This window comes from Elephas maximus, chromosome 22 (genome assembly GCF_024166365.1).
Source record: "Elephas maximus indicus isolate mEleMax1 chromosome 22, mEleMax1 primary haplotype, whole genome shotgun sequence".
NCBI classification, from domain to species: domain Eukaryota; kingdom Metazoa; phylum Chordata; class Mammalia; order Proboscidea; family Elephantidae; genus Elephas; species Elephas maximus.
The window spans coordinates 76,754,177-76,770,040 of NC_064840.1; the positions used below are offsets into that span (position 1 = coordinate 76,754,177).

At 42.8% G+C, this 15,864-nt stretch overlaps 1 protein-coding gene across 7 annotated transcripts in view; it reads right to left on the reverse strand.

The window, feature by feature from the left end:
* MTUS1 (microtubule associated scaffold protein 1) overlaps positions 1 to 9,228 on the reverse strand; it is a 176,852-nt gene extending 167,624 nt beyond the window's left edge. For 2 of the 7 annotated variants that reach the window (XM_049865101.1, XM_049865100.1), the window contains exon 1: positions 8,591 to 8,775. The gene's annotated coding sequence lies outside the window, so the exon portion shown is untranslated. Of the gene's footprint in view, positions 1 to 8,590; positions 8,778 to 8,886; positions 8,972 to 8,994; positions 9,106 to 9,151 lie in introns of those variants that run through there. The other 5 variants (XM_049865096.1, XM_049865094.1, XM_049865098.1 and 2 more) reach the window with 5 other exon arrangements.
* Between the last annotated feature and the right edge of the window lie 6,636 nt (positions 9,229 to 15,864).

Sequence of the window (15,864 nt, forward strand, 5' to 3'; positions counted from 1 at the left end):
ATTTGAAATTCATTTCTGCATTCTCCCCCATAGGGTTTTCATTGGCTGATCTTTGGAAACAGATGGCCAGGCCTTTCTTCCTAGTCTGTCTAGGCTGGAAGCTCCGCCAAAACCTCTCCGGCATCATCGCAAGACACAAGCTCCCACTGAAAGACGTGGTGGTGGCTTGCACGTGAAGTGCGTTGGTTGGTTAAGGTAGACAGCATTTCCAACATACGGCACAATGTTAACAACCTGGAAGAATAGGTCCAGCAACCTAAATGCTTACTGACATTTCCAAATGGACTTTCCCAATGTATTAAAATGAATGAGGTTCTTCTGAGACCAGAGGCCAATTTTTCTCCCCGTTCTGCGTCCTTTTATCTTGACCAGTACTTGGTCCATGGAATGTTCTCAATACCCAGTTTAAGGCTGATGAAAAACACACATAAGATTTAAAAAAAAGGGTGTCTACTCATGCCTTTACCACTTAACATGAAAATGTAACCTTATCTATACAGTCTGTATAAATGAGTTGATCCAAAATATATGGGGTCTAGATTTAGGATCTAACAAAACAGGTGCACTTTTCTTGGTAAATAGCTTCTGTGAAGTCTCATCCCTTTAAAAATCATTTCTCATTTCCTCTCCAGGCCCTCTTAGTATATCACCAACAATTAGGGTTTCCACAATCCTCAATTCAGTTACATAAGGAAGTTTAGCATTGATACACAGATATGGCTCAATACTACTCTAGTTACTCAGGTTACTGCAAATTTTTTTTTTTTTTTACTAGAAAGCTACAAAGTGCAGGGTAATTTAATGGGTAATTACTCTAGTTACTGAGGAACCCTGGTAGCACAATGGTAAAGCACTCAGCTGCTAAGAGAAAGGCCGGTGGTTCAAACGCACCAGCTGCTCCATGAGAGAAGGATGTGGCAGTCTGCTTCCATAAAGACTCCAGCCTTGGAAGCCCTATGGAGCAGCTCTACTCTGTCCTATAAGGTCTCTATGAGTTGGAATCGACAGCAATGGGTTTGGTTTGGTTTTATTCTAGTTACTGGCTGTTGTAATAAATACGACTCAACCATCTCAACTCAGAGCCTGGGAAGAGCAGGTAGGGTGACATTTGTATGTCATCTCTTGGTTGCTTATATCTATACTGGCCTCTAAAGAGCCCTAGTGATACAGTGGTTAAGGGCTTACCTGCGCTTAACTGAAAAGCGGGTAGCTTAAACCCACCAGCTGCTCCTCAAGAGAAACGACCTGGTGATTTGCTCCTGTAAAGAATACAGCCTAGGACACCCTATGGGGAAATTCTATTCTGTCCTAAAGAGTCACTATGAGAAGGAATCAACTCAATGGCACACAACACCACATACTGGTTTCTATTGTCATCCCACCGACCTCGCCAAGTAAGCTATGTTTTAAGAGGGTATGCAGTTTCAACTTGCTATAGTTAATTGCTAATAATCATAAAAAATCTATGCAGTAAATACCAAAAGGAAATCAATTTCTCCTTTGTCAATAAACACTGCTAAACACATCCCATGAACTACTTACCTAAAATAAGGTGAGGAAATATTGACCTTTCCTTCAGGACTGGTATATAGGCAAATAATGCCTGAGTTAAATATTGCCAAGTTCCCAAAGTAAAAGAAGTACAAGAAATAAGCTAACAACTCAATACGCAACCTCATGAACACTGCTGCAAACACTTAAAAAATACACATTTATTTAACAAGAGTGCATTTTGACACCTTCTCTTCCACTCTTCTGGTGAGGGAGGGATTCCTTTCTCAGTGCCAATTCAGACACAAGGTTTCTGACATCTGTTAATTGTGGAAGATCAGGGTAATTATGCTTGATTGGCCCTGAAATTTAAACATTTTCTTTTCTTTTGCATTGAGCTTAAAATATTTTATTCAGAGTGCAAATGTTTATATTGAAAAGAACAGTAATAAGGTAATTCAGTGGCTTTAATACGGTAATAATCTGTTGTCAGGAGGGATCAGTCCCTGGAGAAGGACATCACACTTGGTAAAGTACAGGGTCAGCTGAAAAGAGGAAGACCCTCGATGAGAAGGACTGACACAGTGGCTGCAATGATGGGCTCAAGCATAACAACGATTGTGAAGATGGCACAGGACCGGGCAGTGTTTCGTTCTGTTGTGCACAGGGTCGCTATGAGTCAGAATCGACTCGACAGCACCTGACAGCAACAGTGGCTTTAAAACTCTTCCCATGGCACCTTCCCCTGAAGACAGAAGCACTGCCAGCGAAGTGTCTTCTCTGCAGTCTTGCTCTTCCTCCTGCTGTGAAGCCTGTGCCAACTTCACCGGCCGGCCCTTCCACCCAGCACAACCTCAACCGAAACATGAGATCACCCTCCTGCAGCACTGACCTAACTACCCGGAAGTGATTTCCTTGTAACCTCCTTGCCCTTTCCAGCTAATCTGAGACACTGATGACCTAACTTCAGCTTCTTTCACTCCTCAAGAGGATTCTGCTCATTTCTACTCAAGAAGTAAACAAGTCTCCTCAAGAGAAACTTTAAGTGACATTAGAACAAAATGAAATAAAGCTCCTGGGTTAGGATAAATGGTTCCCCCCCCCTTTTTTTTTTTTAACTAATGTATATATAAAATCATTAATTTAGATACGGGCTTGTCAGCAGTAAGTCTTAAATTCAGTTTATTTTTAAATAAACACATTATTTTACCTCTTCAATTTGGAGCTTAAACTAAAAGCTATGAAAAACCCACTGGCTTTAATGAACAAATACGGTTGATTTGTAATCAAAGATTATCTATATGCAAATATGTACTTCTGACCTGCTTGAAAGCTATTCACCCAAGTGAAGCACACCTTGGTTCAACCTTACACCCTAAGTTTGTCAAGCAAACCCTTTCTTCTCTGATTGTGTAAAAGTTAGAAATCAGGGCAGTCACAAATTGCAAATTAGCTTACGGTGAATAACAATGAGGATTTATTGTACCTATCTAAATTGTAGGCCTCCTGGGTAATGCAAACCTTAAGTATTGCACTACTAGCTGAAAGGTTGGCAGCTCAAACCCACCCAGAGGCACTTTGGAAGACAGGCCTGGCGACCTGACTCCGAAAGGTCACAGCCTTGAAAACCCTATGGACCAGTTCTATTCTGCACACACAGGGTCGCCATGAGTCAGAATCAAGTCCGGGGCAACTAACAACAACAGTGACATTTAAGCAGAGAAGATCAACACAAAATGTCAACCCCAAGAGGGAGGAGTCTTTTTTGTTCATTTTGGACCAAGTGAACAAGAAAAAGCACGCATTAATATCGCCATGGAAAACCACAGACATAAAACAGTTACAGTGCTGAGTAAGCTACTGAGATTCTTTTTACAAAAGAAATAACTATCACTAGGGCAGTCTTTTCTAAAACCTGGTTTAGAAATGAATTAAAAAAAAAAAAAAAAAAAAAGATGCTATCAAACTCAGTTCCCAGCCAAGTAAGAACCGCTCCGGTCAAAGCAGGTTCTCCTGAGCCAAGTTTCAGATCGGCTGAGGTCGTACTGCACCGTCTGGTCCCTTTTCTCCTGCAGGACGGGATCACTCGGCCTCCGTCACTCCTGTTCATCCGCTCTGCAAGCCACAGCCACCACTGCCCATATGTATGCCAACTAAACGGTAGTGGCTGCTCCCTCCAAGACCTGCCTGCCTCCAGAGAAAGTCCAGGCCCATTTCTAAGGCCCCCTAATACACACACACATCCAACACCGATCTCATCCCCATGGCTCAAATATGGGGCTCTAAAGATGGCATTGCATTGGGCAAATCTGCTGCAAAAGACCTCTCTCAAGTGTTCAAAAGCAAAGATTCACTTGGAGGACTAAGGTGTGTCTGACTCAAGTTACAGTGCTTTCAACTGCCCCCTATGCATGTGATAGCTAGATGATGAGCAAGGAGGACCGAAGAAGAGCTAACACCTTTTAATTACGGTGTCGACAAAGAACACTGAATATATCATGGGCTGCCAAAAGAACAACAAATCTGACTTGAAAGAAGTACAACCAGAAATGCTCCTTAGAAGCAAGATGGCAAGACTTCATCTCATGTACTTTGGACATGTTAACAGGAAAGACCAATCCCTGGAAAAGGACATCATGCTTGGTAAAGTAGACGGTCACTGAAAAAGAGGAAGACCCTCAATGAGATGGACTGACACAGTGGCTGCAACAATGGGCTCAAACACAGCAACTATCGTGAGGATGGCCCAGGACCGGGCAGGCGCTGTTTTGTTCTGCCGAACATGGGGTCGCCATGAGTCAGAATTGACTCAACAGCACCTAACAACAACAAGGATGGAGAATAAAAAGAAAGAGGCTCAAGAGCCAATGGAAAACACACTCCTGTCAGTGAGGCCTTTAAAAGTCCTCAGGGTATATTTAAAAAGCTCCTGAGTGGTGCAAACAGTTGGCTGCTAACCAAAGGGCTGCAGGTTCCAGTCAACCCAGAGATGCCTTGGAAGAAAGGCCTTGTGCTCTACTTCCAAAAAAACCAGCTATTGAAAACCATGTGGAGCACAGTTCTATTCTGACACACACAGGGCTGCCATGAGTCAAACCTGACTTGATAGCAAGTGGCATCTTAAGAGGGCAGGGGTGGTTGAGTGGAAGAATTCTTGCCTCCCATGTGGTAGAACTTGGTTCGATGACCAGACTGTGCACTTCACACATTACCCATCTGTTAGTGGAGGCTTGCATGTTGCTATGACGATGAACGAGCTTCAGTGGAGCTTCCTAAGACCAACTAGGAAGAAAGGCCTGGGAACCTACCTCTAAAAATCAGCCAGTGAAAACCCTCTGAATCACAATGGTCCAATCTGCAATCGATCATGGAGATGGTGCAACGCCAGGCAGCGATTCCTTTCGTTATTTTAAGCATGAGGGCACCATGAGTTTTGGATGACTTGATGGCAGCTAATAACAACAGTACAAAAAGGAACTCGAGTTTGGGAAATATACAAGAGTTCCCCCAAACCTTCAAACAAGTAGTTTAACCTATGAGTAGTGCTGGAAGTTAATTTGGGAAAAACATTAAGCTACATGTTCATCTATCTGGACATCAAGAAGGGACTCATGTCAACAACTCAGTACGAAACTATAACAATGAATATAAAAAGAATCTGCCAAAAACAGTACTACAATAACTAAATCATTCAAAATAAATAGATGGTGCATCTGGTGTACATAATTACAGAAAAACAAACCTAAAAGACTTTCAACCCCTGGGATTTAAAACGTTCCGCTCTGATTTCAAAGACCTTTGTTTCTCGTGCTGTACATCGTGCATGACTATCTCTCATCAGCCAACAATCTGTTTTGCAACAGCTTTTACTCTTGGACACAGACGCTCTTGTAATGGATTTGGGAAGAATCTAATTCAGAATTCTGGAAGGAATTCTCTTAAAAGCCTTCTTCTATGCCAGTGTTATGGATTGAATTGTATCTCCCCCAAAAGATACGTTGAACTTCTAACCTCTGATACCTGTGAACATGACCTTGGTTGGAAGTCTTTGATGATGTTATCGGTTAACATGAGGTCATACCTCATATTCAAAGGAGGGTGAGTCCTAGCCCCATGTGGTGCTGTTCTTACGAAAGAGAAGATACATACAGATAAAGGAAGGACACCATTGTAACCCTGCAACTATAGGCCAAGAAATATCTGAAACTATCAGAAGCTAGGGGAGAGGCATGGAACAGATCCTCCTTCAAAGCCTTGGAAGGAATCAACAAGGCAAACATCTTGATCTCAGACTTCCAGCCTCCGGAACTGGGAGGTAATAAATTTCTATTCTCCGGTGTTTTATTACAGCAGCTGTTGGAGACTAATACACACAATCACATACAGTTCTTAAGCTTTGATTTAGAAGGATTAAATTTTTTATTTCTAAGACGATCAACAGGTTTGGCTACATTAAAGTATATATATACATATATATATATTAAAAAAAAAAAAAAGCCTGTTGCATCAAGTTGATTCTGACTCATAGCGACTGGATAGAACAGAGTAGAACTGCCCCATATGGTTTCCAAGGAGCACCTGGTGGATTCGAACTGCTAACCTTTTGGTTAGCAGCCGCAGCTCTTAACCACAATGCCACCAGGGTTTTCACATTAAAGTACAGAGCTTCTATAAGTCAAAATCGCCAAAAGCACGTTTACAAGGCAAAAGGCAAAACAGCAGGAAATATCTGCAATATGAAAGGCGAAAGTATCAATTCATAAAAGAAAAAAAAAAAACTCTTACAAATTAAAAGAAAAACACTAATCCCAGGAGATGAAATCAGTATTACATGCAACTAAAAGGAAACATAAATAGAAAATAACAGATTTTTTGGTGTTCAACATTTGTAATTGTAATAAAGAAATGCTTAAATATTGACACAGCATTGTTTACCTATATATAAAGCGGGCAAGAATGTTTTTTTCTTTTAAGGACAACTCTCCATGCTGGCAAGAATGCAGTAACAGAACTACTTACAGACAATGCTGGTGGAGGTATGCTTCGGTAAAACATTTTTTTGGAAAGCAAACAGTCAACATGCATCAAGAGACCTTTGAACCTTAACTGAACTTCAAGGACTCCATTCTAAGGCAATACTCTCTACAGATAAAGTTTTTTAAAAGACATTCCTTGCAACAGTGTATTTAATAATAAACCAAAAACCAAACCTGCTGCCATCGAGTCAATTCTGACTCACAGCAACCCTTTAACTGGAAGTCAATGTAAAGTTCAGCTATAAGGAAATGGTTATACATATTGATAGATCTACATAACGTAATAACCACTAAAGAATTTTGAAAAATTGTAATGACATATGTTTTATGATATGTTAAACAGGAAATAAAATCAGAATGCCGACAGTATAATTGCATAAGCTATATAACTGGAAAAAACAAATCTTGTTACATTATATACAAAAAAGTATAAAAAATATTAACTGTTATTATCTATGAATGGTGGGGCTGTTTAATTCTTAACACTTTTTCTGAATTCGCCAATTTTTCTATAGCAGGCATGGATTACTTTTGCAATTGTAACAGAAGAGGCTAGAACAGAGCTATAAAGTGACATGCTCTGTAAATGTTTAAGTCTAATCGCTGCAGTTTAGTTCACAAGGAATATTGTAAGAAATATACCTGGAATTCCATGACCCCTGAAGAGCTGACATACAATTACAAGGTGCAGATGTCTACAACCATTGTTTTCTCCACATAACACGAGCTTTACGATCAAGTGGGAAAAGCTGGGGCAAGTTACATAAATAATTATACATTTTAAACTAAATTCCACTCTTAAGGGTGTTTGTTTGTTTGTTTTTAGGATAAGCAAGTAGTTCTGAGACCTCAGTAGTTCGTTTCTTTGTGTAACTTTCCTAAGGTAATTTAGCACTTAAGAAAATTAAAAAATTCCTGAAAGCACTTTATCCTCTGAAAAGCACTATACGAACAGCGGTTCATAGTCTAAGCTGAAGATCATTTCCTGCCCTAATCATCCCTGAAAAGAAGTCTGTCCACAGAGTAGCTCACCCTACTGTGCGATTCCCCTCAGGGTTAACCATACACAGTAACCTGCTGCGTCTGCTTAAGAAGGTCACAGTTTTCAGGCAGCACGAGTCTCATCTCTTCTTTATTCCCTTCATTCACAGGTTGCCTCCCTCCCCGCTCCATTCCCAACATTTCCACTCCCATCCTCCATCCCAGCGCTGACTTAGAATGTGTTCAGTTAACGAGGGGCTCCTTGAATCCCACTCACCTGGCAATACCTGAACGCTTTCATCTCCGGACTCTGATTTTATTCAAACATACAAGATAAACAAAACACACTGGGCTTCCTTTCTCGGAACGATATTTAAATAGTATTTAACAGAGTACGTAAAACTTTACGCAGGCTAAATGAAGGATTAACATTCTACTTCAAATATCCAAAATCAAAATCGACAAATAACAATAAAACAGAGTATCTTGAAAGAAGGGGATAAAAACATTTGCATAAGGTAAACAAGCAACTAAGTCCACTAATTACTGCAGAGCTGCCCATCAGGTGACCTCGGTTAGGATACGAAAGCACAGGCGAACTGCAGGAAGTAATGAGGCACGGGAGAGAGACCCTGGGAACAACAGAACCCCGTTTCTCCTACATGTGCAGCCCTGAATACGTTTGCCGAGTTTGGGCCCCAGTAAACCGCCCAGCGGGCTGGGACGCTGGGCCCCGGCAGGTCAAGTGCCGGGTGCGGCTTCCGGCCAAGGGTGCGCGCTGGCTGCCGGCGTAACTGGGTCGACTCTAACCCTCTTCGGTCACTTTCAAGGTGACAGCCCCCAGATTCGCACGCGACCCTTCCGCACGAGCTGCGCTGGCCCCAAGTGAGAGCCGCTCTCCGCTGCGCCCGCGTTGCCTTCCCCTCGGGTCCCCCCAAGTTTAGCACCCCCGCCCCGAGAATCCTCCCCCGAGAGCCAGCCCCGGCACCCTACATGGTCGGGTCGACCATCCCTCTCCCCACCTCGCCCGAGGCCCCACCACAGACAGCCGGGCAGCGGCAATCGCCCAGGTCGGCACTCACCCAGCTCCCGCCAGCGCGCGCCGAGCCTCCGGGGGCCGAGACGCCGGGCCGGGCGCGCACTGACGCTGCGCGGGGGCGCTCCTGGCCCAGCCTGGAGGCCCGTGGTGCGCTCGGCGCCCGCTGCGGCGTCTGCACCGGGGACGCAGGACTCGTCCCCACCCCGGCGGCTGCTGCCCGGCGGGAACCCGGAGTCCCGGGCGCCCCAGCCTCCCGCCTCTCGGGCTGCGGGGGTGGGGCGAGGGCGGGGAGTTGGGGAAACTTGTAAATACCGGGCCCTGCGGCCTCCGCGCGCTCACCCGCCGCGGCCCCCAGCGAGGGTCCCACCGCGCGCCTCGCAGCCGGAGACCAAGGCCCCGCCGCGTCCAGGGGCCGCGCACCGAGAAACCCGGGAGGCGCACCAGTACCTGGGTGCTCTTCCCGACAGCTCGGCGCGCTCCGCTCGGCCGCCCGCCAGCCCGCTCCGCTTGCGCGGCCCCGTCCCACAGCCCGAGCCCCGCGCGTTCCCGGGCTAAGTGCGAACGCGCCCCACGCCCGGGGCGCCCGCCCAGGACCTCGCTGCACCTGTTGCCACGTGCGACGCGGCGCCGGGCTGCTGCCTGCGCACCTGGCTGCGCCGCGCGTCCCCGCACACAGGTCCCCGCGGGCGCCCGAGCTCGGCCGCGCGGTGCCGCCAGGGTTTGTCTCGCGTGCTCTCTCGCCACCTGTGTTTTCCGTCGACGCTCCCGGGGCGCAGCGGGCGGAGGGGCCATTGCCACGGAGGGCGCTGCGGGGGAGGAGAGGTTCGAGTTCTCCAGGCCGAAGCTGGCCAGGGAGCAGCCGTGATTGCCTCTCTGGGTGCCACCGGCCTTTTTAGAGGTTAGAGAAAGGAGCGCCCCAGCTATCAGAAGAATTCGAGTAAAAAGTGGAACAGAATAGGTCACCCGGGAGGGAAAGTAGACCCCACCGACTTTTCACTGAACACGGACTTGCTAAACTGAGCAAAGTTCCTCCATAACTTTTAGGCCCAGAAAATATTTTCTCCTATAAGGCACATTTTGAATACAAAGCTTTTCCAAAGATGATAGTCCACCTATGAAAGCTGTAACGTTACTGAACCAGTAAATGTCAGAGAACCTGGGTTCAATTTGCTTTTAATCGTTTTAATTACCTGGTTTGGATTTGCTGTGAGCTAAGAGAAGTGAGCTTTTCTTGAGACTAAATCTGAGGATGCTGTATTTCACGAAGTTTTCTACACCATGAATATCAGATTAACATACTGCCATTTGGGGCTCTGGTGGCGCCGTGGTTAAAGCGCTCAGCTGCCAACCGGAAAGTCATCCGTTGGAATCCACCAGCTGCTCAATGGGAGAAAGATGTGACAGTCTGCTTCTGTAAAGATTTAGTCTTGAAAACCCTATGGAGCAGTTCTGCTCTGTCCTATAGGGTCGCTAGGAGTCAGAATCCACTCTACCACACTGGGTTTTCTGTTTGTATTGCCATTTAAGTTTGTAACACCTTTTCAGGTACACAGTGTTCTCTTACTCCCTCACAAGAGCTCGGGGTAGATAGGTAAGATTATTTCCATTTTTCAAGTGAGGAAATTGAAGCTTAGAATGGTTAAGTGACTTGCCCGAAGTCACATAGCTAGTAAAGCTCCAGCGTAAATTCAGAAAGACTCATGTCTTTTTTTTCCATACATGATAACCACTCAAATGCTTTTGAAGTCCCTACCATAAAGCTGGATATGGAACTAACACCATCCATGACTGTAGGAAAAGGTATGTGTTTATCTTAGAAGCAATATAGCCTTAAACACCATTGAAATGTCTCCCTTTATGCAAAAACAAAAACATACGTGACATTGTTTCTGCAAGCCATGAGGCAATTATGCTAATTAGCAATGTGCCCCTCCCTAAGTAGAATACTCCTGTGTTAAACATATTATTTAATCTTTATAACCCTCTTGTGACCCTGATGATTCGGTTCAACCCCCTACAGTCCTATTGTGTGGCTTAGTTATATCTATAAATTTAGAACCTGTTTTACGTCATTTTTCTATGGGATGAATTAAAGCACACACACACACACCCTTTGCTAAGTAATTAGAGCTACTTTTGTGGCCACTGGGGAATCTGAAATTTATCTTATAATTGCGTTCCTATAAAACAGAAGTTATATTCTAGGGACATCACCAGGGACTCTGTCAAGGCAAGTATGCTTGAAATGGGGCCTGCTGGCTTTTCTTTCCATCTTGGCTCTGGGCATGTTGCCATGTTCCTGATTTCTGAGCTGTAATGTTGACCTGGTACAGACAGCGGGAACGATATTAAGGGTCAGTTAATAACTCCACATAACTCTGTGGTCCATTGTTCTCAAAAAAAAAAAGTTGCATAATTTTTTCTTCCTCCATTAGGAAAATACAAGTTAAAACTAGAGAAACCATTTTCTCACTTATCAGATTGGCCAAGTTAGAAAGTTTGATAACCACGGTGTGTTGACAAAAGTGTGATGAAACTGGCAGTCCCTATGCAGATGTGGCTGTAAATTAGATTGACCTCCATTGAGGGCAAGTCACAATTCCTTCGGAAATTACAAATGCACGTGCCCTCTGAGCCCACGAGTCCACATATGAGAATTTATCTCACAACACACACGAGGCATGGCATGTGTGCACAAGCTCATTCATTTCACCATCGTTTGTAATAACAAAAGTTTTTTTTTAAGTTATGAATGTTCATAATAAAGGATTGGCAAATCGTGATACAGCCATAAAATGGAATTCTATAAAGCTTTCAAAAAAAGAATGTGAAAGCTCTTTGTACTATTATCATCTCCAAGAATGCTATGTGCAAAATAGAAAAAGCATAATGGGAACAGTTACCCAATAATATGCTACCATTCTATTGAAAAGGAGAAATTATGCACACTTGCGTGTATACATCATATATACATATATTTGTTTGTATAAGCATAAAACGCCTCTGAAGAAAATATACCAGAAACTCGTGTAATTGATTGTGTTTCCTGAGGGGTGCTGGGCAGCTGAAGGGCAAGGTTTGAAGAAAGACTTTTTTCTAGAAAAAATTAAAATTTTTTTTTTCACTATTTGAAGCGTTGCCGTCAGGAATGCCTAAGGTTCTCCTTAATAATTTCACTCGTGGGTAAAAAAATAACCAAATTCCTCATGTGTTAATTGGGTTTTAAAAAAAAAGGCAAAATTATCAATAGATGCTTCCAATCATATTTCTTCTGTAGTTTATCTGGAAAGGAACACTCTAGTATACAAAACTCTAACAAACATGCTGCTAGTGTGCTGAAGATGATGAGCTAACAAATTCCTTGGAATTTTATTAGCATTGACATCTCCCTAGGGTAGACTTTCCAGCTAACCTTCCTAAAGTCACATTCAGTCAGAAATGAAAAGGGGACACCAGCCTTAATTCCCAAGAGAAACTCCAGTACACTGATCGGAGTAGTGAGGAAGTAACTCCACGGGAATTCTATGGAGTCAGTTTTTCTTATTCCCAAACCAGGCCCTGTTTTGTGTTTATATTTACTTACGCCACCACTTCATTCCAAAAAGAATTTGAACAGATCTAAAAGGCAAGCATGATACAATTTAAAGAAAGAAACATTTCAAAGCAAAAAAATGGGACCCAAAGAAAACCATATAGGTAAGACTAAACATATTATTGAGCAACAAATTAATGGCTGAGCTTCCTGGAAGCCGAGTGCCCCAGCCAGTTACATAATTGCCATTTTCAATAAGGGCTGATAGGTCCTCAAGGGAAGCAAAGCTTTTCCTAACGCTAAATTCAAAAAAGAATTTTTCTTTCACTCATGCTTCAGACCAAGACAACTCAGTGGAAAATAACATGTTATTGAAAGTACTGTAAGGAACTTTGTATGCTTATTGTTCATAATGGCTTTGAGTAAAAACCAAAAGTATTATAATAAAACTCACCTCGACGGAGGTGCTCACTCAGTTATTGACCAAGCTAACGTGGTTTAAGTCTTGTAACAGAATAATGGAATCGAAGATTGATTGGTTGTAAATAGACGTGTGTATGGACAGCAGAGCCTTCAGACGTGCTTCTGAAAGTCATATACGCCCTCAGTAGAAGTTACCTTTCTCCACAAATTCCTCACCTCGGCGATAGACATGGTTACTATATACAACATTCCAGAAATTTTCTATTCGGCCAGCAATTTGGTAGGGGCCAGAGAATTGCTAGAAGTTGGAGCCTCTGACAAAAACACAGAATGCTAGATTTTCGTGATAATGTTAAAAAAACAAAACAAAACCTTTCTCCTACTTTTGTTGAGGGAAATTGTATATTACAAAGAGCCAGATGACTTCTAATTCTTATATCCCAAGATGATGAGGCGTGCACGGTCATCTACACAAACCGACCGGCTGAAGCAATGATTGTACAACGAGAAAAGGAGAACATGAGAGCTGTGAATGGTCTTGATTTATTTACACATAACTCTTGGGGACCCTAATTATTCATTCTTCTTACTGAGCATGGAGACTCAGTCAGACTCTCCTCTCGATGTTCCAGAAGGATGGCCATCACAGTAGTAATGTTCTTAGGCAGAGGGCTACAAATGCTAAATAAGATATCTCAAGAAATGAGCTTCTTGGAAGTTCACAGTAATAACAATTTTAAGAAAATATAGCTCCCTCTTATCAAAATGACCTGAGAATATCTGCAGCATTCTTCACCTCCCACACTGTGGAAGGCGTCTTCAACAGTCCTGTTAGTCCATTTATAGACTCTGTAGCAGGAACTGTTCCATAGTATGATGCCAAAGTTAGTTTAGCTCACACACAAACAAGTTGCCCTATAATTCTGCTGCAGACCTACTCATATTAGAAAGAAATGGAGAAAAATGCAGTACCACCAGTTTGTCATACAACCACTTTTAAAATGTTTGCTTTGAACACTCAAAATGCCACGACTAAAGGAACTACTGGGCTGCGTCATCCACTCATGAGAGTGAATCATAGCAGTCAACTCAGACTCGGTTAGGCTTTGCTCTAATCAGGTGAAGCCTTCCCCTAATTTCAAAGTATTTGTTGCTTCATGGCAAATATTAATTATAAATCTGTGACTTTGACGTCTCATACCTTTGAGACCATCACAGTATTAGATTTTTTTAATTTGTTTTAAACTTATTCTTCTGACTTTGTTCCCTTGACCAAATGTAAGCCCTTGGAGAGCTGGGAGTAGCATTCCAAATTACCCCCACATCGTTGGTCCCTGCTGACTAATCCATGATAACATGAAAGACTGCAAAGACTCAGGGGGCCTATTAGAGTTCAGTCTTGCTGCCTTGGACTGATACGCAGAGTCCACAGCTGGTCTGCTGATAGAATTTCCTTTCATTTCGTTCACATCTTTTGGTCTTGATTCATGGTTCCTGATCCATGCTGACTCTGAGATCCCCTTCTCCTGCTTACAAATGGTATGCAGTAAAGTGCTCTAAGTGTTAAATGTTTGCAAATCATAATGATATAGGAAGAGCTATAAACTAAATGAACAAGTAGTCCTCATGTCATTACATAAGGATTTCTCAAAATATAAACACCCTTGTAAGCATGGACCATCACTTGCCTGTCAGTTTGTCATACTGTGGTGGCTTGCCTGTTACTGTGATGCCAGAAGCTATGCAACTGGCATTTCAAATGTCAGCAGGGTCACCCACGGTGGGCAGGCTTCAGTGGCGCTCCCAGACTAAAACACACCAGGAAGAGGGACCTGGCGATCTACTTCTGAAAAAATTGTCCAGTGAAAACTTTATGGATAACTGCAGAACATTGCCTAATACAGTGCTGGAAGATGACCGCCTCATGTTAGAAGGCATTCCAAATACAAATGGAGAAGAGCTGCCTCCTCAGAGTAGAGCCGACCTTAATGAGGTGGATGGAGTCAAGCTTTTGGAGCCTTCATTTGTTGATGTGGCACAATTCAGAAAGAGAAGAAACAGCTGCAAACATCCATTAAAACTAGAATGTGGAATGTACAAAGTATGAATCTAGGAAAATTGGAAGTCATCAAAAATGAAATTGAACACATAAAGATCAATATCCTCGGTATTAGTGAGTTGAAATCAACTAGTATTACTTGTTTTGAATTGGACAGTCATATGGCCTACTATGCCAGGAATGACAGGTTGATGAGGAATGGGGTCATATTCATCATCAAAAAGAATATTTCAAGATTTATCCTGAAATGGAAACCTTGGTGGCTCAGTGGTTAAGAGTTTGGCTGCTAACCAAAAGGTCAGCAGTTTGAATCCACCAGGCCATCCTTGGAAACCATGTGGAGCAGTCCTACTCTGTCCTGTAGGGTCGCTATGAGTCAGAATCAACTCGACGGCAATGCTATCAGTGATAGAATAACATCCATATGCCTAGAAGAAAGACCAGTTAATATGACTATTATTCAAATTTATACACCAACCACAAATAGCAAAGATGAAGAAATTAAAGTTTTACCAACTTCTGCAGTCTGAAGCTGACCAAACACGCAATTAAGATGCATTGATAATTACTGATGATTCGAATGGGAATGTAGGAAACAAAGAAGAAGGATCAGTAGTTGGAAAATATGGCATTGCTGATAGAAACGACACTGAAGATCACATGATAGAATTTTGCAAGACCGATGACTTATTCGATGGAAATACTGTTTTTCAACAACATCAACAGTGACTATGCATGTGGACTTTGCCAGATGGAATACACAGGAATCAAATTGACTACATCTGTGGAAAGAGACAATGGAAAATCTCAATATCATCAAGTCAGAGCAAGGCCAGGGCCAATGCAGAACAGACCATCATTTGCTCATATGTAAGTTCAATTTGAAGCTGAAGAAAATTAGAACAAGTCCACGAGAACTAAAGTACAGCCTTGAGTATATCCCACCTGAATTTAGAGACCATCTAAGAATAGATCTGGTGCATAGAACTCTAATGACCAAAGTCCAGATGAGTTGTGGGATGACATTAAGGACATCAGATATGAAGAAAGCAAAAGATTACTAAAAAGACAGAAATAAAAAAAAAAAAGACCAAAATGGAGAATGGATGTCAGAAGAGACTCTGAAACTTGCTCCTGAACATGGAGTAGAAAAAACAAAAGGAAGAAATGACGAAGTAAAAGAGCTGAACAGAAGATTTCAAAGGACGGCTTGAGAAGACAAAGTATTGAAATGTGCAAAGACCTGGAGTTAGAAAAGCAAAAGGGAAGAACATGCTTGGCATTTCTCAAGCTAAAAGAACTG